This window comes from Ictidomys tridecemlineatus, chromosome 7, assembly GCF_052094955.1.
Source record: "Ictidomys tridecemlineatus isolate mIctTri1 chromosome 7, mIctTri1.hap1, whole genome shotgun sequence".
Lineage (NCBI taxonomy): Eukaryota > Metazoa > Chordata > Mammalia > Rodentia > Sciuridae > Ictidomys > Ictidomys tridecemlineatus.
In genome coordinates, this window is record NC_135483.1 from 166,305,583 (window position 1) to 166,330,215 (window position 24,633).

The 24,633-nt window shown below is 44.5% G+C and overlaps 1 long non-coding RNA gene across 1 annotated transcript in view; it reads left to right on the forward strand.

The window, feature by feature from the left end:
• The window catches only part of LOC144365604 (uncharacterized), a 49,049-nt gene that overhangs the window by 18,985 nt on the left and 5,431 nt on the right, over positions 1–24,633 (forward strand). The window contains exon 2 of the long non-coding RNA XR_013424246.1: positions 11,026–11,079. This is a non-coding gene — a long non-coding RNA (uncharacterized LOC144365604). The remainder of the gene's footprint in view (positions 1–11,025; positions 11,080–24,633) is intronic.

The window sequence follows — 24,633 nt, forward strand, 5'->3', positions numbered from 1 at the left end:
ACCCCAATGAGATGCTGTCTCTCTTTCTCACAAAAGGCTGGGGTTCTACTGTCCCCTTCAAAGTCATGCCCCCAATGACTAAGACCTCTCCGTAGGCCCCATCTCTAAAAGTTTCCACCATCTCCCAACAGTTTCCAACATTTCCCAACTGGTTAAGCTATTTTGTTTCTAGACCTGAAAAGAATAATTAGAGGAGGAAAGGGGGGCTCACTGTTTCAGAGGCCTCAGTCCATAGATGGCCGACTCCATTCACTGGGGCCTGACGTGAGGCAGACATCATGGTAGAAGTGTATGGCAGAGGAAAGAACTCAAGACATCACATCACGAAGTAGAGACTCCACTTGCCAGAGTCCAAATATATATCCCAAAGGCATACCCCCAATGACCCACCTCCTCCAGCCACACCCTATCTGCCTTCGGTTACCATTCAGTTAATCCCTTGGTGATTCACTGATTGGGGTGAATTAACCCAATCACCTCACCTCTAAGCCTTCTTGCATTGTTTCACACATGAGCTTCTGGGGGACACTTAATATCTAAACCGTAACAGCTGGGGACCAACCTTTTAATATATGGGCCTTATGAGGACATCCAGCTCCAAACTATAGCACGAGACTTCCTTCTAATGGCCTCAAATGGGCAGTGAGTATGATTGGGAGGAGGGCTCTTCCTACACTGGTCACCCACAATACCTTCCTCATAAGGGTAGTCGGTGCCACAAAAATCCAAGTTTTAACTCTGTTCGAACTTGGTTGACTTCACAGCTGCCTCTCATTCCCACAGAAGGACAAGCACCTCTCCACAGCCATTGTCATTTACAGGTCCTTCTGCCAGGTTGGAATTGAAATCATCTTCTCCTCCAATATTGTTATTTCCCTAATAATAGTCACGAGGCCCCACACTTAGCACTCGATATATGCAATATCATGTCATTCTTATTTGTAGGTGATAATAGAGTAATAGTAAAACGTATGCCATTTTTACATGGGAAGAAACTGAAACCCAAAAAAAGATTAGAAACTATAACTGTCCCAAGGCCACAGAGCTAATAAGAGACAGAGCTGGGTTTCAAATCAACCAGGACCTTCCTGACTCTGTGCATTCTCTGACCATTAGACCTTACTGTCTCTCCACTCCCTTTGCCTAGAAGATCCAAAAGGGCCAGTCAGGCCTGCTTTTTCTAGACCCTTTAGGAAGGCTAGTGCTTCCTTCCTGGATCCTGGAGCCTCCTCCTCCAGAGGGTGTGTTCTCTGAGCCCCACAAGTTTACACAGGATTTTTAGACAAGAATCTACTCCTCACAACCCACAGATAAAGGAGGGGAGAGGACCCTTGCATCAGGCGGGTCTCAGAACCTGAGGATTAATTGCCCTGCAAGCAGCTTGTTAGAGGCTGTGTTGGCAGATGAGGGGAGCAGCATAGAAGCAGCCAATTAAGCAGCCAATGGTGCTGAACTAAACGTGACCTCGTCCTTAATTGTGAATGTTGTTTCTCAGCAGTTTCTCACCAGTCTGAGTTTAGGGGAAAGAAAGGGAAGGATGAGGGGAGAGTGAGAGGCAGGACAGGGTCCCACTTTCTTCTTTCCTAAGGAAGATGTAGCACCAAGAATTCAGTGATTCCCAGTACAGGCAAGCTGAAGGTCGAGATGGACCCTGTCTGCTGTAGTCCCAGGACAGCAGGCAGGTAGATGTCCTAGGTTTAGATGACAAAGGGACAAGGCCATGTCAGTTGAATGAAATGTTCCTCAACAGGCCTGAGCCTAAGGCTCAGAGTCATCTCTCTAGTGGGGAGGAGGAGAGGATGCCAGAGGCAGGAGCCTGACCTGTCCTTTACAGAGTGCCCACAATTTGGGACCTTCTCTTTCCTCTGCTCTTAGGCCACCAGTGACTGGGGAACCCCTCGGTCTGCTCCGCACTTTGTCAGTGAAGTACCTGAAGCACCATGTTCAGAAACTTGTGAGCCTGGAGAACAGGGGCTGGGGGCTCAGATGGAAATAGAGACAGCAATATCTTCGTATCTCATGGGACCAGCCAATCTACCTGCTTCTGAGCTGCCTTTGGAGCAAGTCACCAGGTGCCCTGCTTGGGTCTCCCACCAAGAAACAAGGTGCCACTGGCTACAAAGAGTACAGTGAGCCTCCAGCCATTAGAGCCCCAGGACCCACCTCAGGTCTGAGGCCACATCCTCCTGGGAAGCGCCCCCCCCCCTCCGGTGACTGAGCAGAGCAGAATACTGGGGCCTGGCCTGCTCTGCAGCACGAAGCTCCTCTACTGGGCAGTCTTGGCTCCAGAGCTCCCCATGGGCTTGGCTGAGACAGGGAAAGATCTACACTGTACTGTGAGGCTCTCCCCACCCACTTCTGCCTCCCTGCCCTTTTATCTTTCACAAGTGTCACCCCCTATCAATAAGCTTTTTATTGGGGGCGGGGGGGAGGGTAATCAGGGATTGAACCAAGGAACATTTGACCACTGAGCCACATCCCCAGCCCTTTTTATTTTTTCTTTTGTGACAGAGTCTTGCTAAGTTGCTTAGGGCCTTGCTGAATTGCTGAGGCTGGCTTTGAACTTGTACTTCTCCTGCTTCATCATCCTGAGCCACTGGGATGACAGGCATGTACCTCTACGCCCAGCTTCAATAAGCATTTTGAACTTTCAAATTATCATCTGCTTCCCAGTGAAGGGTCCAGCACATGCTACCCCAAAGTACAGCACCCTGGAACTGAGAAAACAGCAGAAGCGGGTCTAAAACCTAGAAAGGTCCATCTTACTTTCTCCTGCCAGCCCCCCAGAGCAATCCTAATAACCCCCTTGGGAGGTACCAGTCCTATGCCCACCTGAAAGCAACATCTTTATCTCTGAAGATACAGGACACAGTGAAAAGTGACACACACAGGACTTGCTGAGCTGCTGGCTTATTGTCATTAACTCATATCTTTTCTTCCCCCATCTCCATAATTGTCCAGTCTTCATCTAACAGCAGGCACAGAACTACTTAAATTCTTTGGGTCTTTGTTTTTTGGAGGGTCTTTATTTCATTACACAAATTCCCGAGTCATGTAAAACTTGTAGTAAATAAATGTGTATGCTCCTTTCTTGGTCATCTATCTTTTGTTAAAGGAGCCTCAGTCCCATATATTGGGGTAACATGAACCTGGCAATGGGTAAGAAATTTTTCCCCCACCTATAGCAGGAGACCCATCTGGCATGGCCTTCTACTGGATTATGTCCCAGACCCAAAGGGTTGTTCCATTCTCCCCTACTTCTATTCTATCCGGCCCTATTCAGATTCCCCAAAGATGGCCCTTCCCTGCTTGATTTTGTCTGCAGCCTACAGAGCAGGCTATGCTCGGCCCAAGGCTCTGTCAACCAGTACCCTAAATGTCTTTACCCATTCCCAGGCTCTCAGAAAGATCCAAACTAGGTTGCCAAAAACTCGGGATGTTTGAGTCAACAAGGGTGAAAACGTGACTGGATAGAGAAAGTGTGAGTTGCAGTCATCTGACAAAGCACAGACTCTGAGAGAGCACTTCCACAGTGAGTAAGCTGCCAGCGGGGATTGTGTGGGGCCTGCCTTTGTAGCAGACATCCACCCACCGTGGGCGGGGAGACATGGTGCTGACCATGGAGCACATGAGAAGCCCCGGAGAGATGACGCCAGGTGAGGGGAACCCAGAGGAACAAGAGAACCCTAGAAGGACTGCTTGACACAGTGTGCAGCATTTGGGTTTGGCCTTCAATGACAAGAAGGGCCGGGGGTTATAAACAGAGAAGGGGCAGAGATTCAGGGTCAGGAGGGTGCAGGTGGCCTCAGGGTGCAGTGACCAGCCCAGCGTGCATGGACCATAGGGTGCTTTGAAGATAAATTTAGGACGATAGGGTTTGTTTAAATTATGGAGGTCCCTGAGTGCTTAGGGTATTTCACTTTTATTCTGTTAGTACTGGGGAGCCATGAAAGAAGCCCCCCAAGGAGTATACGATCAGGCCTGTGTTTAAAAAATATAGGTTCTTGGTAGGACAAAAGGGTGGAATCCGAGATGGGTAGAACAGTTAAAGACTGTTCATTAGTGAAAGCAAGAGTGAGGACCTGTCTAGGTCAGTGAGGTGGCCATGGTAAAGAGGGGGAAATAGGAGACGTGTGGCAGAGGAGAATGACCAACAGGAGTGGACGTGGGGCAAGCAGGTGAAGAGAAGTTGCTGGGATGGCGATTCTGAATGAGCCACTAAATGACCTCAACACAGGAAGAAGAGTGTGGGTGAAGACAGGCAGGGGCTGACCAAAGCAGCTGGGCATGGAGCTCTGGAACCATGGAGAATGATGAAGTTGAAGAGGTGATTCTGGGAGTCACTCCCACTGTCATCCTCATGGCTCAGGAGCCAAAAAGGGAAGATACGAAGACAGAAAAAGAGAATCCCAGACCAACTATTGGGACAGCGTGAGTCCCAAAATGATTGAGATGATACAGTCTAAGGGCAGAGGGCCACAAGCTCTAGAAAGACTTCCAAGTAAAGGAGGATGGTGAAGGATGTCAGGGGCTGTAGAAAGGCACAAAGGGTGTGGATCTCGGGCAGGATGCCCAGTGGAGGACACTGGGGTGGCAGGGTCTTAGAAAGACCCTGTGGGCAGAAGACAGTTTTCCTGGGTTGTGGATTGAGTCAGTGTCAGAGAAATGAGGAAGGAGATGCTGACTCCTCTTTTAGGATGGTTTGTTGAAGAATAAAAGGAGAGATGTCAGGCTGAAATTTATGTAATAATAAGGCCCAAAGAGTGAGTTAGGAGCAAATATAATTTTTGTTTACTTTTTATTTGCAAATAATTTTAAACATGCAAAAAGGCTGCAAGAACATAGATTGGAAAAAATAAAGAGAAAAAATAGCAAAGAAAAATAAGAACATAGACTGGATATATAACACCATCTACTTTTCCCCTCAGATTCATATTTTGCCCATTTGTTTCATGATTAATTCTCTCTTTTATATAAATACATGTATGTGAAGATACACAATTTATATATATATATATATATATATATATATATATATATATATATATATATATATATAAAATGTTCCTTGGAATTATTTAAGAATAAAGATTTACATTATGACCTTTTTATGGGCCCATGAAAACACCATTTTGTATTTACTATGAATAAGATATTCCCTTTTATAACAATAGTCTGTTATCAACTTCATCAAGTTGAACGTTGCTACAAACCTTTTTTCAGTTGACCCAATATGTCCCTTTTAGTGTGGAAGAGGAAAAGCAACACCCTTACCCATCACAGGGTTCTTGGCTGGGGTCCCTAAAACAACAGACAGACTAGCAGGCATGATGGCACATACCTATAATCTTAAAGGCTTGGGAAGCTGAGGCAGGAGGATCAAGAGTTCAAAGCCAGCCTCAGCAAAAGTGAGGCGCTAAGCAACTTAGTGAGACCCTGTCTCTAAATAAAATACAAAAAAGGGCTGGGGATGTGGCTCAGTGATTGAGTACCTGTGAGTTCAATTCCTGGTACCAAAAAAAAAAAAAAAAAGAATGCAAATTTTGTAAATTTATTTAGTATAAGTTTTACATGACACAGGACCCTTTGTAATGAAATGATGACCCAAAGAAACAGATAAATTTGTTGCATGAAGAGCAGGCCATTGTGAAGACATGTGATTGAGGGAGAAAAAGTATGAGCTAAAGATGACAAGCTGGGGCAGCTTAGCAAGGCCTATCTGTCACTCTTCTCTGTGTCCTGTGTCTTCAAGGGTAAGGATGCTGCTTTCCTCTGGTTACAGGGAAGGCACCTTTAGAGGGTCTCGTGGCTGTCTCAGAGAAGGACAAGGAGAAGGTGAGAGAGTTTCTGATATTTTTCCAAATTCCAAGGTGCCACTTTTGGGTAGCGTGTACTGAACCCTGTCCCAACTATAAATGGCCTTGCCGCAGAAGGCAATTTGGCCTGAGGCAGGAGCACATAGTTAAAATAGAAACCGCTACCTTTGGATGACAGCCCAAGTCCTTGTGTTTACTTAATTTCTCCTGGGGAATTTGAGTCCATCTCTGACAGAAGCCCAAAGGGAATGCTAGTCCAGGGGAACACTACTTTCCCGCATGATTTTGGTAAGAAAGAAAGAGCCAGGTGTGGTGGAACACCCTTGTAATCTCAGTGACTGGGAGGCAGAGGCAAGAGAATTGCAAGTTCAAGGTCGACCTCAACAACTTAGGGAGATCTTGTCTCAAAATAAAAAATAAAAAGGACGGGGGAGGGACTAGGGTTGTGGCTCAGTGGTAGAGCACTCACCTAGCACATAAGAGGCACTGGTCAGATCCTCAGCACCATATAAAAATAAATAAAAGTATTGTGTCCATCTACAACTAAAAAATTTTTGAAAAAAAAAAAAAGCACTGAGGTTATAGCTCAGTGGTAAAGCACCCCTGGGTTCAATACTGAAAAAAGGAAAGAAGGTGGGGGGAAGAAGGAAAACTCTCACCTTGGGGGAGTAAGTGCCCCATACCAGAGAAGGCAAGAGGGTTGGAGGGCAGTTCGCTCACAGGTGGACTCCTTATTGATTACTGGTTCACGTCTATAGAGCAGGACCAAGAACACAGAACCAACAGGTCTGTGGAGAACTTCCACCAGGCACAGTGAAGCACTCCTGTAATCCCAGCGACTCAGAAGGCTCAGGCATGAGGATCACAAGTTCAGAGCCAATTTCAGCAATGTAGCAAGGCCCTGAGCCACTTAGCAAGACCCCATCTCTAAAAAAAATATAAAAAAAGACTGGGATCCAGCTGCAGTGGCTCACACCTGTAATCCCAGCAGCTCAGGAGACTAAGACAGGAGGATCGTGAGTTCAAAGCCAGCCTCAGCAAAAGCAAGATGCTAAGCAACTTAGTGAGACCCTGTCTCTAAATGAAAAATACAAAATAGGGCTGGGGATGTAGCTCAGTGGTTGAGTGCACCTGAGTTCAATGCCTATAGTTATAGGATTCAGACTACCTTTTGCTCAGGCAAGACATACTTTAGTCTCAAACCCCCAGAAATGAAAAAAAAAAAAAATCCACTCACAAGAGCTGTCAGTCCATTTTTGTATCCATGAACCAGAGATGACAAAAAGGGGGCAGATTAAGAATCTAGTTAGGGGGGCTGGGGATATAGCTTAGTTGGTAGAGTGCTTGCCTCGCATGTACAAGGCCCTGGGTTCAATCACTGACACCACAAAAAAAAAAAAAAAAAAAAATTAGTTAGAGGTCTGGGATGTTGTTCAGTGGGAGAGCACTTGTTTAGCAAGCATGAGGCCCTGGGATCCATCCCCAGCATGGTGAAAAAATAATCTAATTATGTTTCTTTTGAAGAATTTCAGAGACATCACTCTTCAAGCTGCCAGGAAGATGGAGAGAATTTAGATCTTTTATTCACTCAAAACACATTCACCAAAGGCCTGTTTCATGCGGAGCACTTTGCTAGTTTTTACAGACATTACTCAGACTCAATGGTCCCTGTAACATGGGGAAATGGGGTAGAGAGAGAAAGATCTTTCACTGAGCGTGGGAAGGCCTGAGCAGGGGTCCCATCCTACCATTAGCCAACTGTGTGACCTCACCAGGCTCCTCTGTAAAGTGAAGGGTGAGATTGGACAATATTAGAACAGCATCTCCGGGCTGAGAATGTGGCTCAGGCGGTAGCGCACTCGTCTGGCATGCGTGCGGCCCAGGTTCGATCCTCAGCACCACATACCAACAAAGATGTTGTGTTCGCCGAGAACTAAAAAATAAATATTAAAAATTCTCTCTCTCTCCTCTCTCACTCTCTCTTAAAAAAAAAAAAAAAAGAACAGCATCTCTAGCTCTAGAATGTGATTCCAATGAAGTCACAGTTAATACCCGTGTCTAAAAATTACTAACATCTTTGTATTAGACATTGAGATAGGCTCTGTCATGTACATCTATTATTTTTCAAACAGGTATCAAGGACAAAATAAATCAGACAATTAAGAAGATGATTTTATCCAGGCTATTGCAATAGGGAAGAATTCATTAAAGAGGAATGTATTGAAAGATTTTAAGGGCTGGGGTAGTGGCTCAGTGGTAGAGCTTTTGCCTAGCATGTGTGAGGCACTGGGTTCGATTCTCAGCACCTCATATAAATAAATAAAATAAAGGTCCATTGAAAATTAAAAATTATTAAAAAAAAAAAGATTTAAAAATATGCCACTCTGGCATGTTGAGTTAAAGCTACTTGAAAACCTACAGATGCAAGATCACTCTTTCCTTCTGCTTCTTAACAGCAACAGACAAAGTGAGACCCTGAGCAATTTAGCAAGACCCTGTCTCAAAGTAAAAAACAAAAAGGGTTTGGGAACTGGGTGTGGTAGCTCATACCTGTAATCCCAGTGGCTCAGGAGGCTGAGGCACAAAGATCACAAGTTCAAAACCAGCCTTAGCAATTTAGCAAGGTCCTGAGCAATTTAGCATGACACTGTCTCAAAAAATAAAAAGGGTTGGCGACATAGCTTAGTGGTTAAATGCCCCTGGATTCAATCCCCAGTACCACACACACACACACAAAAAGACATGACTGCCATGTGAAAGATACTCTCCTTATACTGGAAGGAAAGAAACATTCTTATCAAGAAAGGACCATAGAGGGGCTGGGGCTATAGCTCAGTGGCAGAGCGCTTGTCTAACTCATGTGAGGCACTGGGTTTGATCCTCAGCACCACATAAAAATAAGTAAATAAAATAAAGGTATTGTGTCCATATACAACTAAAAATAAATTTTTTTTTCAAAAGAAGATTTTTAGGACACTTGGGCTACATTTCTAGACCCTCCTCCCAATCATTTGGAGTACTTATATACCGCCCCCCAAATTTGATAAGCACAGGTCTCCATTATTGAATGCTCTGGGCATCCCTTTGTCATAAATAAATTGTTTTGTTGTTGTTGTTTTGGGGGGTTTTTTTGTTTGCTTTTTAGAGACCATGCCATCTTTTATATCATGTTTTTTTCTTCAAGTGACTCCATATTTTTTTTTTCTTTTTCTATTTGCAGTACTGGGGTTGAACTCAGGGGCACATTACCACTGAGCTACATTCTCCAGCCTTTTTTATTTTTTATTTTATACAAGGTCTTGCTAATTTGCCCAGTCTGAACTCTAACTTGCAGTCCTCCTGCCACAGTCTCCCAAGTTGCTGGGATTATCGACATGCCTCATTGCGCCTGGCTCTGTAACTTTTTTCTAACCTCAGAATTTTCTTAATGACAAAGTTTGTTTTGTAATATTGCAGAACCATTGCAAAGCTAGTACAGAGAATTCCTAAATATCCTCTTTATCTGTGCTCCATTTCCACTAATGTTAACATCTTGCATAACCTCAGTACATTTGTCAAAACTAATAAAATTAACATTGGCCATTACTATTAGCTAAACTCCTGACCTAAATTCCACCAGTTCCTTTTGCTGTTCCAGCATCCAGTCCAGGATTCCAGGTTGTACTTAACATAGATGCCTTTTGATTGAAAGAACTTTTCATGAGGACTACTAAGTGCTTAGCTATTGCCCTACATCTCTGGGGAGTCAATGAAACCAACAGTCCTGGATTTATGAGCATAAAAAGGGATAGATGTGGGGTAGATGGTTTGCCTGCTCTGCACTAGAGAGATGTGATAGCCTATTATCAAGAATTATATCTTTGGATCTGCAACTATTTGCAAACAAGTGTGCCAACTCTGGCACACACTTGTGAATCATCAACTAGAGAACTTAGCACTTGTGTCATCTGGGTTTCCCAGTCTCTGCTCCCAACTCCCACAGTGGGTTTGAGCCCAGGACATGACCCTCATTAGTCTCAGCGCTCTGGAGCCCAGAGCTGGAAGGTTAGCGCCTTTGAAATCAGATAAAGGGCATGCAGACCAGCTGTGTTTGTTTTATAAATTAAAGAGTGAATCTTTAAAATCATTGTTTTCCTGAAAATAAAGAGATTTAAACAGGTCTCCCTTCTCCCCTAAGGTCTCCCCTCCTTTTTTCCCCCCAATTTGTCTCAAAAGGACTCCAGCTTGTGTTAAACAGCAAAGAATTATCTCTGTTTCAATCGTGGGGACTGGGCTGGCTCCATAACAATTATAATCTCTTATCTGGGCCGCCTGGAGGCAAGTGGCCACTGAGGCCAAATTCCTTCCAGTATTAACCACCATTCAAATGGGTAGAGGAGAATAATTGAGCCTGTTCCTTTAACTCTGGGGGGGCCTTCAAGGTGATTGTCAAACTTTCCTTAGGTACTTGCCCTCTAGGCCTCTTCAGTAAAAAAAAAAAAAAAGATTAAGTAAACATGGGGAATTTAAGATTTTAATACAGAGAGGCTGTAAACGAGAATAAAATAAGTTTGTGAAAAGTGCTTGGTAAGTATTCAATAAATGATACTCAGTACACAATAAATGGTCATTATCAGTTAGCATATTGAAGAGGCCTATGAGAGACATTGGACTTAATCTGAGAAGCAAGGGGGAGTCACAAGTGTATTTTAGTTAATGGACTAAAGAAATTGAAGGAGCTTGTCAGCTGGTTCTAGCTTCACACCTGACATCAAATGATGAATAGCAAGTATCTAATAATTATGTAGAGGTCTTTTACCTGTATGATATCATTTCGTTGTTTTACCCCGAATTTATAGAGAATCAGAAATTTAGAAAGATGTCCAAGCCTATCTAGCTAGTAAAAGCTCAGGAGGGTTTGACACCTTTGCTGCCGGCCAGAGAAACCCAGAGGGGTCTTCCCTTCCAAACCCACTCCACACACAGCTCCACCACAGTGCCCAGATGTGACATGACTTTTGCTGTCCCCCACCGACTGGAGTCATTGTAGGGTGGAGTCCACTTCTTCTCCTCATGCATCTCCAGTGCCTAGCACACAGCCTGAAAGGTGTGGACACTGAACATAAAGTGATTGAATATATAAAGGGAAGGGAATGGCAGACTTTCCTGCCTAGGAACTCCAGGATCCTTGGTCTCTTGACTGATCTCATATTCCTATTTTCTCTTCCAGACATCATGGACAATTAGCAATGGGAATTCTAAAATGCACAAAAGATGCAAGCAGGTATTGTATCAGTCCCCTGACTTTTTATGATGAAAGATCTTTTTTTTTTTTTTTTCAAGTAGGGAACTAAAAAACTTTCTTCCTCAAACCAGAATGGAGATTGTGCTCCATGAAAAAAGTTCTGTACAGTCCAGGAGATGAAGGCTGAAAATGAACTTTAGCCTGAAGGTGTCTCAGGATAATTGATAAAGATGGTGGCCTGTAAGGGTTATTATTGTGTCCAAGTGAGACTTTCAGAATTTAAGTAAACCTCATCATCATCTGCCCCTTTCCCAAAAAAGAAAACATTGACACTTAACATTTAAAAAATAATAAATAAATAAAACAACAATAAATCGTTCAGCATAGGCAAGAAACAAAAGAAAATGAATTTTCCCAACCAAAACTAAAAATAACAGACTCTTTCAGTCAGGATTAGCCATGTGAAGGGCTAGTGTTAAGCCCTTCAGTCCTCTGAATTGTTCACCAAAAAAATCCCTCAGCAGAAATTAGAGAATGATGAAAATGACTAATGCCACTTTGTGTGGTTAAACAGCAGCACAGCCCTGCATTTAAAAAATGCTAAATGGATTCAAACTGAACAACCAAGCAGTTCTCATGAGGGTCCAAATGAAAATCTGAATAAAGCGAGGCTGAGCTGGGGAGGGGGCAGCGTGCAGGGAGCGTTCCCTTCCTTCCCGGCTGACATTTGATCCCTTCCCTGGGGCCTATATTATTTAATGGTGTAGAACTTCCCTTTCCCCTAAAACTGAGACCAATCTGGGCCATTTCTGGTTCCCACAGGTGTGTGCAGGTTTGAGCTGCTCGGGATAGGGATGCTGAAGGAGGCAGGCTGGGCTGGTCTGGGCTTAGGAGGCTGGGTTTTGTGCTGAGGCCCAGAGGAGTCTATCCCACCGCACCCCAGGAGACAGCCCCCTCCTAAGCTTGCCCAGAGACAGCAGAATGAGCTTGGTTTTAGCTGAGCATTTAGCATTTATTTGCTTCTCAGTTTGTTTCATGCTCCTTTTTTTTTTTTTGACAAAGATCAAGTACAAAAAATGTCAAAAGAATGAACCCTCATATCTACTTTACCCAGACTCAATAATTATCACAATTTTGCCACATTTGCTCTAACCCTTTTTCTTTTTTCTATCTTTACTGAAATGTGTTATTTAAAGCAAATCCAAGGCATATCATTTCCACTCTATATACTTCTCTGTGCACCTTGGGAAAAAAAATGGACATTTTCTTATAACCATGACACTATCATTATGCCCCAAGGGATAACCAATAATTCATTGGTGTCCTCTAATACCAGGGTCCCTTGGACTATAAGAATCAATAGAGCAAGGTTAGAATTAGGGCCAAGGAAAATCTTTCCTCGACTCTGTGTGAGGGCAGAATAAATACTAGCTACAAATCCCAACCTTCGGCCAGAACCTTTGCCTTGTGGACTTTTCTTATAAACGTCTGCTTTTTATGTCTGGCACCAACATGGGGATTCTTCCATCTCCAACCCCAAGGTAGCGTCTAAAACAAGAGCTTGGACGTTTCAGGCACAGAGTGTTCTCAAACTGCAGAGTGGACCAGAATCACAGGGAAGGCTTATTAAAATATAGATTTCTGGGCTTCACCCCCAGAGTTTCTAATGTAGTAGGTCCAAGATGGTGTGTGTGTGTGTGTGTGTGTGTGTGAGAGAGAGAGAGAGAGAGAGAATCTAGAGACTGTGTTATTGAGGCCATTAATACCTGCCTTGGTTTCAGCAGCACCTTGTGCTTGGGGCCATCTGTGGCAGGCAGGGATAAAGGATCCTGTTATAACCTGGAGTTATTCTTGATGTTGACACACTTGGGCCTTAATATATCAGTTCCTACTAATGAGGTTTCTGTTGCTTGTTACACAGTAACCGTGGCTCAGCTTGGCTTGCCTATGCCTGGGCTCCTTGCCTGGACCCCACTCCGTAAGGGACCAGAATTTTCACCATCCAATCTCAGTCTCCTATTGACTGACCTCACACCCGTCCTAGACTTGTCCCAGGACTTGGCTGCCTTTCTTCTTTCCCCCCAGGGCTTGCCAACACGTTTGAGGAGACATCCTTTCCTATCTGCCCAGAGTAGCACCTTTTTCTAATTCACACCAAGGTGCTGTGCCAGGCCCTGGTCTGGTCCTCTCTCAGTTGCTTACTCCATCTGACTCCTGAACTGAATACCAAGCCTATCTGGCTCCCCAGCATCCTCACTCCACTCCCTTTCAACCCCAAGCCTTACCTGAGCCTGTGGTCCACATGATTCCCAGCCTGGGGCTGCCCACCTCTAGTTCTGTAAAGGCTCAAGACCAAGCCAGCTCCATCCACCGCCTGGCTGTGCCTGAGGGTGAAACTGGCAGAGTCTGGAAGGAGCTGAACCAAGCTCTGTGAGTTCTAAGTATATTGAGATCTGAGCCCCAGAGGTTATTGGAATTAAAGCCAACATATGCAGGTTCATGAATGACCCCTCTCCCTAGTTAAGAAACTTGCCCCAGGATGCAGCTACCCACAGCACCATTGGGTGTTTCTCAGAGTAGCTGCAGCCCAAAAACTAATGCTGGTTTCCCCCAGTTCTCAGAGGATTCATTCACTCTTGGGGATTGGAGTCCTTTTAAAATCAAAGTGGGTAAACCAGTTAGTTAAATTCACTAGCCTTATTAAACTCCAGAAGAAGCCCTGTGGACAGAGACTAAAAGAGCTAATGGAAGGGCCCAGCTTGGGAGAGGAGATGAATGGGCCCATCCACCCATCCACCCATCCACCCATCCATCCAGTGAACTCTCACTATGAACCTGGGAGTACAGCAGTGAAGCAAATGGACAAAGCCTGGTCCTCCTGAAGGTTACCTTTCAATGGAGAAGACGGACAATAAATAAATGAAAATATACAGGACACAAGGCTACAGCAGAGAGAGAGAGAATGAAACAGAAAGTAACCTGGTAACCTGGATAGGGGCACAATTCCTCCTATACGTACAGTGCTGGGAAATCCAGAGGCCATAAAGGGCTCAAAAAATAGAGGCAAGAAAAGGAAGTCTCTAAAGAGACTATGGCAAAGGGATCAAGAGAAGGACCCAGAAACAGGTCCTCTAGCAATTGATGAAGTCTCTCTGGCATCCCTTCAGAGAGAAAAGGAGGGGGGCATTCCAGACAGGTGGGACAAGATGCCCAATGACTCAGAGGTGAGAAAAAGCTGAGTTTCCCAAAAACACTTTTCCTTGGCTGGATCTTTGAAGAGCAAGAGTTACATTAACCAGGTCTAAAATGAAAAAGGGTGAAAACCCGAGATCAGGAAGGATTTTATTTTGTGCCAAAGGCCCTTGGATGCCTTTATAGGTTTGGAGGTGCGGGTGGAACCCACAGATGTGCAGGAAAGACCGGCAGGAAAGCTGCTGTGGAGACCTGGCATGTGGCAAGAGGCCGGGCTCCACGCTGGCGGTGGACGTGGAAAGGCTGGCAGGGTGGCAGTCGGGAAGTGCACGCTGTCCTGGCCCCTTTGTCTCTCCAAAGATGTGTGGGAGCCATAGAGGGCCAGAGGTTTGCTCAAGTGCCGAGCAGCGCCCTATTCCTATTTATTCTTCCTTTAATGAAACGATGAGCTCACGGTCCCCAATGGTGCCAGGAATGAATTAGCCACTCAGCTCCCTTCAGCATTAACAGGAATCACAGAGGTTTTCCTGCAGCAGGTGGGTCTGGGCTGCACGTCTAGGGAGAGCCAGATGTCAACCCCGCAGCTTGCCAGCCCTGCTCCTCATGAAGCTGAAAGTCTTGGCCACCAAAACTGATGGCCAGGCGGCTGTGGAGCTGGGAGGTGGAGGCTCCACCAGCTGCTCAGACCACCAGGGAACAAAATGTTCCACTCCTCTTTGGAGAATAATCAAGCCCTTTCACTTCCTCTCCTTTCCACTCCTCTGCTTGCTATGGCAGAGCCACAGGCTCTCCAAGGGGAGATTCTTTTAAACCTCTGCTTCTTTTTCTAGGTCTGAGCTCCTGGTCCTGAACGCCCTGAGGATCCCTAACCTCTCCCCTACCCAGCTGGGCCTAAAATCCTGCTCTTGCTCTTAGGCTACCTCTTGACTTCCCACCTTTCCACAGTACCTTCTGGAAACCCTGCCAATTTCAATTTAACCTCGATTCCCCCCACACACACAACCAAACCTGCACACGTCAGTCCACATCCTGCCCCTCACTGGCCTCTCCAACAGAAGTCTCCTTCTCCAGAGTCCTCAGCACAGAGGTGTAGGGAAGAGTGCATCAAGTCCATGCCGGCTGGTCATGCCAGTCAAACCCTTACCATCTGGTCACCCCACCTTCTCCAGGTCCCTGCAGCTTCACTTGCTATCATCTTCTGTGCCCTCAGTCTCCATGTCACTGACCTGACCAGTCCCCTGACAGCCCCCTTGTGTGCCCTCCTCTACACTGGTGACCTTTGATCCACAGTATAGTGACCACAGCTGGACCACATTACACGGTTCTGCTTCCCCTCCAAGACCTCAACCTGGGGCTGCCTCTCTTCAACCTCAGCCTTCTAACCTGCCAATGGCCCTGAGTCCTCAGGCCTCCTGAGCCAATTCTTTGTCCTTACTGGGTCCTTTCATTTCTTGCTTTATAACTCACACATTCTAAAATCCCTGTTTGGACTACATTACCACACACACACACACACACACACACACACACACACACACACACACCCCTATCCAGGAATCTACCATGCCATTCTTTCTCTCTTGGGTCTCCCTGCTCTGATACAAGTGCCACTGCTGAGTTAAAGGAAGAAAACACTTGCAAAATGACCTTCTCTCCCAAGATGATAACTGTATGCATTGTGCACTTACTGTTAGCCAGAGAATCTAAGGACTAGGTGTGGAGCACCTCCTTTAATCCGCACAATAACCCCTCAAGCAGATGCAGTTATCACTTCCATCCAAGGCACAGAAGAGGAAAGTAACTTGCCCAAGGTCATGCGGTTAGAGGCAGAGTTCAAACCCAGACTCCAGCCTTTACCAACTGGCCTCTACCAACTCTCAGCTCCGAGTTGTTGTAGAACAAGTGTTGGTTCACTAAGATTTGAAAGGCAGTGTTCCTACACCTCAAATGTCTTGCGATTCATTCTAACACAGGGCTTAGTGGAGGAATATATATATATATATATATATATATTTTTTTTTTTTTTATACACACACACATACACACCCTACTGGGGATTAAACCCAGGGGCACTCTACCACCCCCAGCTCTTTTTATTCCTTATTTTGAGACAGGGTCTTGCTAAGTTGGTAAGGCAGGCCTCAAATTTGTATCCTCCTACCTCAACCTCCCAAGTTCCTAGAACTACAGAAGTGTGCCACCATACCTGACTCTAATTTTTTTTTTTGATAGCAGGGATTGAACCCTAGGATGCTTAATGCCTGTACCACATCCCCAATCCTTTTGATTTTTTATTTTGAGACAGATCTTTCTAAATTGCTTAGAGCCTTGCCAAGTTGCCGAGGCTGGCCTTGAACTTGTGATCTTCCTGCTTCAGATTATAGGCATGTACCACGTCACCCAGCCCAGCTTTATTTTTAATTGATAAATAATTGTGTATATTTATGGGATGCAACATGCTGTTGTACTCTATGTTTACATAGTAGAAAAGAGCCAATCAAGCTAATTAACATGTCCATCACCTAACCAACTTATCTGTATATATGTGTGGGTGGGTGTGGCTTTAGAAACATTAAAAATCTATTCTTTTAGCAATTTTGAAACATGTAGTACATTATTTTTAACTATGGTCACCACACAGTACAGTAGATCACTAAAACTAACCAGCTTCTTAACGTGATCCCAGAAAACGTGGTGCTTTCTTAATCTAAGATCTGATCCCTGGAACAAGATAACTACTGGCAGAGAAACCCACTGTTATTATAAGCATACAAAAACAGGCCTTTCAGCAGAGGCCAAGGCTATTTGAGAATTGTTGGGACCTTGAGTAGCTCATGGTTTACCAGGCAGTCACCATTCCCACTTGCTGCATGGGACCATGGCGGAATGACATGTAGAAGCTGTGTCATCGCACTGGCAAAGCCCCTCCACTGCCATCTACAAAAGAGGCTTCAACTTGGCAAAGTAGATACATGCCAAGCCCTTGGCCTTCTCCCTCAGGCAAATTCCTCTAATGCTGAGGCAATAACCATTCAACAGCAGCTGCTCCAGGTGACAAGTGACCGGTGAGGCTGATTCTTGGCACATTTCTCTGAGTTAGTCAAAGTTAATCAAAAGCAAAGAAAGAAAAAAAAGGAAGGAAGGGAGAAACAGAAGGAGGGAAGAAAGCTCCCAAGATTTTCTAAGGGAGAACTCAAGAAATATGGGAAATGTTATAAGTGGCTTAGTGCCAATTAATACATGGTGTCAGGAGAGGACACATCATAGGACACATCAAAACCAAAAAAGGGGGAGGGGAGGAGAAATACCTAAGGGCAGCATGAATCAAGACTCACGTTCCTGAGGCTGCAGCAATTGAAGCTTTGGCAAAATTTGTCAATCCCAGACGGGCTTCAGTTGTCACTTAAGAACAGATGATGTCTTTTAGGTATGGAGTATCTGAAGGCATTTAACTAAGACTAAGCCATCCGGCCACTCTAAGCACATCTGCTTGGCAATCAGCAAATGCTTCCCAAAAGGGTGGTGACAGAGGACAATGGCAAACTAGCAGGAAGCCAGAGAGGATGTGGGGAGCCTGGCTTGCCCACCCACGGCCGGGGAGAGTGGGTGCCACGACATTTGTGGCAAGAATCAGACAGTCAGTACGGAAGAATGAAACTAGATCCCCACCTCCACTGTACACAAAGATCAGCACAAAATGGACCAAAGACCTGGTAAAACCTGAAACTATAAAATTGCTAGAAGAAAACACAAGGGAAACACTTTAGGACCTTAGTGTAGGAAAATATTTTCAGGAGACGGGGTGTAAGTCCCCAGAAGCACAGGCAACAAAAATAAAAATAGACAAAAGGGATGATATACGACTAAGCAAAGGAAGAGTGAAGAGACAACCAGAAGAATGGGAGAAAATATTCCCAAGCTATTCATCCAACAAGGGACTAATATCCAGAATGTATAAGAAACTCAGAAAACTCAACAGCAAAAAACCAAGTGATCTAATTTTTAAAATGAACAAGTACTCTGGATAGACATTTCCTAAATGAAGATACACATGTGAACAAAAAGTGTATAAATATGCTCCATAGCACTAGTCACCAAGGAAATAAAAGTTAAAACCACAGTGAGATATTATCTCACCCCAGTTGACAACAATAACAAATGTTGGTCAGGATGTGGAGGAAGGAGAGAGACTCCTGCACACTATCAGTAGGAAAGTAAATCAGTATAGCCACCTTGGAAAAGAGTATGGAAAGTCCCTTAAAATTGAAAAACAGAACTAAAATGTCATCCAGCAATCCCACTACTGGGTATTCATCCAAAGTGATACGTGAAATCATTATATCGAAGAGATACCCGCCCTCTTGTGTTTATTGCATCACTGTTCACAACAGCCAAGACACAGCATCAACCAAGAGGTCCACCAATTGATGAATGAATAAAGAAAGCGTGGCACTTATACAAGTGGAATATTATTCATCCATAAAAAAGAATGAAATCCTGTCATTTGCATCCAAGTGGGTAGATAAAGGATATCAGGTTAAGTAAAATAAGCCAAAGAGAAAGACAAATACCACATGTTCTCGTTCACTTGTGGAAACCAAAATATTGATCATAGAAGAATAGTGGTCACTAGGGACTGGGAAGGGTAGGAAGGCATGGGGCGTGAAAAGAGGTTAGAAAAGGGGCATCAAAATACCGTTGGAGTGGGCCAGGGCTGTAGCTCAGCGGCAGAGCGTTTGCCTAGCATGTGTGAAGCAGTGGATTCAATCCTTAGCACCACATAAAAATAAATTAATAAAATAATTTAAAAGAATAAAAAAATTAAAAATACAGTTGGAGCCAGGTATGGGGAAGCATGTCTAGGAAGAAGGATTACAGGTTTGAGGCCAGCCTCAGCAATTTATCAAGACTCTGTTTCAAAGTAAAAAGGGCTGGGGATTAGCTCGGTGGTAGAATGCACCTGGGTTCAATCCCCAGTTCCAGTCCCACCTCCCCCCCCCCAAAAAAAATATATATATACACATTTCGATTTAATTCTTGTATTCTGTAGCACAATAAGATAACTACCGTCTACAACAATCTACCATCTACAACAAATCCCTGATTTGATCATTATGCATTACATATATATATTGAATTATCTTTCCGTACCCTATAAATATGTACACATATTATGTCTCAAGGCTGGGCGAGGTGGTGCATACCTGTAATCTCAGCAGCTCCAGTGGCTGAGGCAGGGGTATCACAGATTCAAAGCCAGCCTCAGCAACTTAGCAAGACCCTAACCCCAAATAAATATAAAAAGTGTTAAGGATGGGTCTTAGGGGTCAAGCATCCCTAGGTTCAATTTCCAGGACAGATATATATATATATAAAATATCTCAACAAAAACAAAAGAAAATAATCAGGGAGTACCTATTAAAACTTAAAAGTTGCACCCACTTTGGATCAGAGGTCTCACTCTGAGAAATCTGTCTTATAAAAACAGAAGCCCTGGAGGACAATAACGTGAGACAAACATCTGTGGACTGCCCACTCAACATCATCCGCCCCTCTGTGGACCGAGGCTCAGTTTTGTTTAGGTATCTGCTATGGTTTGAGTGTGTCCCCCAAATCTCATGTGTTGGAAACTTGGTCCCAGTGAAGCAGTGGGAGAAGTGAGACCTTTGGGAACTGATTGAGTCAGGAGGGCTCTTCCCTCGGCACTGGATTCATCTACTTACATGGGGATTAATGGGGTAATGTTTTGTTGTGGAGAGGCTTGTTATAAAAGTGAGCTCTCTGGCACACGGGTTCCAACTCACCATGTGATGCCTTCCACCATGTTACCATGCAGCAAGAAGGCCCTCAGCAGGAACCAAGCTGAGGCTGGTACCATGTTCTGGACTTCCCAGCCTCCAGAACCATGAATTACTAAACTTTTATTCTTTATAAATTACTGGGTCTGTGGAATTCAGTTATAGCAACAGAAAAAAAAAATGGTAAAGACAGAATCCTTTTCCCAGGAAACAAGGAATGTAGCCCTGATTCCAGGGGAAAAGGTAAATCATTAAGAATCCTAAGCCAAGTGTAGTGTCGCACCCTATAACCCCAGCAGCTCAGGAGGCTGAGGCAGGAGGATTGAGAGTTCAAAGCCAGCCTCAGCAATGGTGAGGCACTAAGCAACTCAGTGAGATCCTGTCTCTAAATAAAATACAAACTAGGGCTAGGGTTGTGTCTCAGTAGCTGAATGTCCCTGAGCTCCATCCCTGATACAAAAAAAAAAAAAAAAAAATCTTAAATAAAGTAGACTTGAAATCCACTGTTTCCTCCCTGGTCCCACCACATCGAGCCTCATGACCTGGGTGTCACTCACCTGCCTGTGCCCCAGTTTTCTTATGACAAAATGCTCATTCCCATAGTTGCCTTACCTGCACAGTAAGGCTTTTATGCTAGAAAGGCATTTTGCAAACTTCTAAACATTCTACCAATTTAATCACTGTAGACTTTGGAAGTCAGCCTCTCTGTGTGCTAAACTCTGAATCTGCATTTGCATCCAGGCCCACATTGCTGCCTGAGCCTCCTCCACCCCAAGGTACCCTACACAGAACTGCTTAGCAGCCAGCCGGTCCCTGAGCCCTTCCACATGGGGCTCCAGTCAATTCTAACTGAAAACTAATGGTGCCCTGGAATACAGCTGCTCCCGCCTTAGGTGGGATTTCTAGCTCAAGACCCATTGCTCAGACATTCCATCTATACCCATTATCTTTCCAAGGAGAACATGTAAGCTGTGCTCCAGGACCAGTCGTCTCCTCCACACTCAGTCGCCTAGAATCACTTAAAGTGTGAAGGTGTGACTTGGGCTGGTCTTTCTCCGTTGACCCTCACTTTCCACGCCCCCCCCTCCTCTAGGATGCGCTCCTTCTCTCCACACTCACTCTCTTGCTCATTCTGTCTTGGGTTCTCCTAGAACATTCAGCTTTCCTAAAATGTCATTTCCCATTCCCAGAGTTGCTGCTGTTTCTTTTTCTTTCCTTTCTTCTTTCTTTCTTTTTTCTTTTTTTTTCCCCAAACATAGAGGTGCCATTTTATTTTTGGAGTGGGGGGCATGTGCATGTGGTGTTTTAAGGTCACAGGGCTGGGTTGCTGGGGATGAGCTGGATGGATAAATTTGCTAACCCATTTGGTTATAACAAAGAGTTGTTTTCTCCTAAAAACATATGTGGGGAGCAAGTGGAAGTGAGGAGGGGATTCCAAGGGTCTTGAAAGGCAGGTTGGGGTGGCTCACGGTTAAAGAGAAGGTGGGTTGTAAAGCAGAATGCTCCCGGGTGTCCATTTGGCATTGGCATTAGGGACCTCAGGACTCCTTCCCATAAGCCCCCTGAGCCCTGCCTGGCTTCATGATCCCTTCACATCCAAGGTAGAGGACTCACCGAGAAACATTGCAGAGAGGACCTGGACTGTGGTCTGCAGACCTGGGCTTGAATTTTGACACTACTCCTTCCTAGTGATGTGACCCTGGGTAAGTCACCTCTCTGGGCCTTGCTCAAGGTGTGGACCTTTACTAGATAGGTCTGCAAAGAAGGGTGTGTGATAAGGAAAGAGAAGCTCCTTCTGTCCCTATGGAGAAAATTAGTCCCATTAAGAGAAAAAGAAAGAAGCCCTACATTATTAGATTTTAGTTGTTCCCACAGATATGATAAGAACGAGCTGGGTTTGCTCACATGGTGGCAAAGAAAAATGCCTGTAACCCCAGTGATTCTCTAGGTTAAGACAGGAGGATCACAAGTTTAAGGTCAACCTTGGCAACTTAGTGAGACCTTGTCTCAAAGTAAAAAATGAAAAGGGCTGAGGATTGTGGCTCAGTGGTAGAGCATCCCTGGGTCTAATCTCCAGTACCCCACCCCCACCCCATACACACAGAATTAGCTGGGTGATAGGATCTCTCCTCTGACAAGTTAGCTCCAGTTCTGGTAAAGTCCAGTCTAACCCTCTGGGGCTTGGTCTGTTTCTTTCTGGGTGGGAGTTTACCAAGAGACACACAGAAAGTCATTTGTCACTTGCTCTGCATATAAGAGATAATGAACCAAATGTCTCTATCCAAATTACAATAGGGCCCAGGGCAATGCCAGTGTCCTCAACAACTGCCCTGATGTTACCTGAGGATCTATGTGTTGCCTTGGGAGAAAGACCTTGGCCCTAATCCAGATTCTGAATCTAACTGTGTGATCACAGATGGCTATTTACCTCCCCTCAGGGCCTTGTTTATTCATAGGCAATGAAAGATTGGAATCAGAAGTTGTCCGTGGTTCTTCATCTCAGGCACTCGGCGATTCTGGCCCAAGGGGCACACCTGGACCTCATCATCCCTGGCTCCAGGTCTGAGCAATTCCAAGGAGTCTGAGTCTACAATGAGTTCTGAAAAATGAAAGTCTCAGGGCCAAAGAAAAAGACTCTACAGGTTGAGCTGATTTTCCAAAAACTCCGCTGGTGGTGGGGGGTGGGGATCATCCACTCCCCATCTAAATTTTTTCCAATGGCCTTCTCCATTACATATTGTCCAGATCCACAATGGTGGTTCTCAACATTTTTTGACTTTATGAGAATGTGATAGTCATACATGTTTAGTAAAAACCATGATTCAAATTTTTAATTTGGACCTTTTCCCCAACCTAGCTACATGCAGTAAGATCCTCTCTCACAAGCCTACAGAATGGGAGAAAATATTAGCCACCTGCACCTCAGATACAGCATTAATCTCCAGGATATATAAAGAACTCAAAAAATTTAACCCCCCCCAAAAAATACAAATAACCCAATCAATGGAAAAAAGAACCGAACAGGCACTTCACAGGAAAAGGAATATGGTCAACAAATATATGAAACAATGTTCAACATCTCTAACAATTAGAGAAATGCAAATTAAAACTACACTGAGATTTCATCTCACTCCAGTCAGAGTGGCAACTATCAAGAATACAAGTAACAATAAATATTGGTGAGGATGTGGGGGGGAAGATTTTCTCATACATTCCTGGTGGGACTGAAAATTGGTGCAACCACTCTGGAAAGCAGTATGGAGATTCCTCAGAAAACTTGGAATGGAACCACCATTTGACCCAGTTGTCCCATTCCTCAGCATATACCCAAAGGACTTAAAATCAGCATACTCTAGTGACATAGCCACATCAATGTTTATAGCAGCTCAATTCATAATAGCTAATGGAACCAATCTAGGTGCCTCTTCAATAGATGAATGGATAAAGACAATGTGGGACATATACACAATGGAATATTATTCAGCTATAAAGAAGAATGAAATTATGGCATTTGCTGGTGAATTTATGGAACTGAAGACTATCATGCTAAGTGGAACAAGTCAATCCCCAAAACTCAAAGGCTTCAAATATTCTATCCGATATGTGGATGCTAACACACAATAAGAGGGTGTGTGGGGGGAATAGAAATTTATTGAATTAGACAAAGGGGAATGATGGGAAGGAAAGGAGTATGGGAATAGGAAATACAGCAGAATGAGTTGGACATAACTTTCCTATGTTCATATCTGAATACAGTGAAATTCCACATCATATACAACCACGAGAGTGGGAAGTTATACTCCATGGTTATATAATATCTCAAAATACACTCTTCTGTCATGTATATCTAAAAACAACAAGAACAACAAAGATCATTTCTCTCGATGCTCTCAGTCAACCCCACACAATCTCAAGGGAAAACCAACAACACTACAGTAACCAACTGGGTTGTTGGAAAACCAACAACATTGCTGTGTTACTAAGCAGTAATGCTCAATAGGTTGGGTGTGTTCAATGCATTTTCAACTTAAATTCTCAAGTTACTACGTGTTTATGGGGATGTGGCTCTTTCATAAGTCAAAGAGCATCTGTGCTCCACAAGAGGACTGAGCCTTGGTGTCCAAGGTAGATGAAGCCCCTCCTACGTACCACAGCCCTCCAGTGTCCACAGACAGGACTGCCCCGAGGGCAGGCAAGGTGATTCTGTATTCTAGAGGGGAAAAAAGTATCTCAACTATGCCAGGGGACGGCCAGGACCTGCTGACCCCATTATCATCCTAGACAATGGGGTCAAGCTACATGGGAGTCCGTATGTTCCACTGAAATTAGCCACAGGCTTGCTGCAGCCCACATTCAGGGAGAAAGTGATGACCAGTGTCCATTGTGCACATTTGGCACAAGCCAGGCTGGGAGCAGGAACAAGTGGGTTAGGAGGTGGACCTGGCTGTCCCCTTTTCTCTTAGAGCCACAAAACTGCTCCAGCAGGGCAGATGGAAATTCCAGCAAGAGAATGAGATGAGAAAGGAGCACAGCGTTTTCAGGAAGCACAAGACGAGGGGGAGAAGACACTTTGACCCCCTTGTGTGCTGACAGCTCAACTACC